Below are 846 nucleotides of genomic sequence, written 5' to 3'. Positions count from 1 at the left end.
GGTTGTTCCTCCAACTTGCATTATAAGTATTATTGTATGGGTTATTTTGAGATCGAAAGTTGTTGTTACCCATATAGTTGACTTGTTCCTCTTCGGTTGTAGGATTGAAGGATTGATATTCTATATGCACACCTCCTTCACTTGAGTCACACCTCATTACTGGATGTACCTGTGTAGAACCAAGTAAACCATCAATCTTTTTATTGAGAAGTTCTACCTGATTTGACAACATAGTAACTGAGTCGACGTTATAAATGCCGACTGTTTTTGTTGGCTTAGTCCTCATGACTTGCCACTGATAGTTATTCAGTGACATTTATTCAATGAATTCATAAGCCTCTTCAGGTGTTTTGTTGTTGATGGTTCTGCCAGCAGCTGTGTCAACCATTTGCCGAGTCAAGGGATTCAAACCATTGTGGAATGTTTGTACTTAAAGCCAAAGCGGTAACCCATGGTGAGGGCACCTTCTCATTAAGTCCTTGTATCTCTCCCATGCATCGTAATGTGTTTCTAAATCCATCTGCACAAAATAAGAGATATCATTATGTAATTTAGCCGTTTTAGCCGGCGGAAAGTATTTTAGTAAAAATTTTTCGGTCATTTGTTCCCAAGTAGTAATTGACCCTCATAGTAACGAGTTCAACCATTGTTTAGCTTTGTTCCTCAATGAAAATGAAATAACCGAAGATGAATGGCATCATCAGAAACACCATTGATTTTGAATGTATCGCAAAATTCCAGAAAGTTTGTTAAGTGGGCGTTGGGATCTTCATCCTGCAAACCATCAAACTGAACAAACTGTTGTATCATTTGAATTGTGTTAGGTTTCAGTTCAAAAGTATTTGT

At 37.6% G+C, this 846-nt stretch overlaps 1 non-coding gene across 1 annotated transcript; it reads left to right on the top strand.

The window, feature by feature from the left end:
- Nucleotides 1–446: 446 nt before the first annotated feature.
- Nucleotides 447–552, top strand: LOC121216767 (small nucleolar RNA R71). Its single transcript, XR_005912951.1, has one exon. It is a non-coding gene; the product is annotated as a small nucleolar RNA R71 (small nucleolar RNA).
- The last annotated feature ends 294 nt before the right edge of the window (nucleotides 553–846 follow it).

This window comes from Gossypium hirsutum, chromosome A02, assembly GCF_007990345.1.
Source record: "Gossypium hirsutum isolate 1008001.06 chromosome A02, Gossypium_hirsutum_v2.1, whole genome shotgun sequence".
Lineage (NCBI taxonomy): Eukaryota > Viridiplantae > Streptophyta > Magnoliopsida > Malvales > Malvaceae > Gossypium > Gossypium hirsutum.
This window is presented reverse-complemented; position numbering and strand designations above follow the sequence as displayed.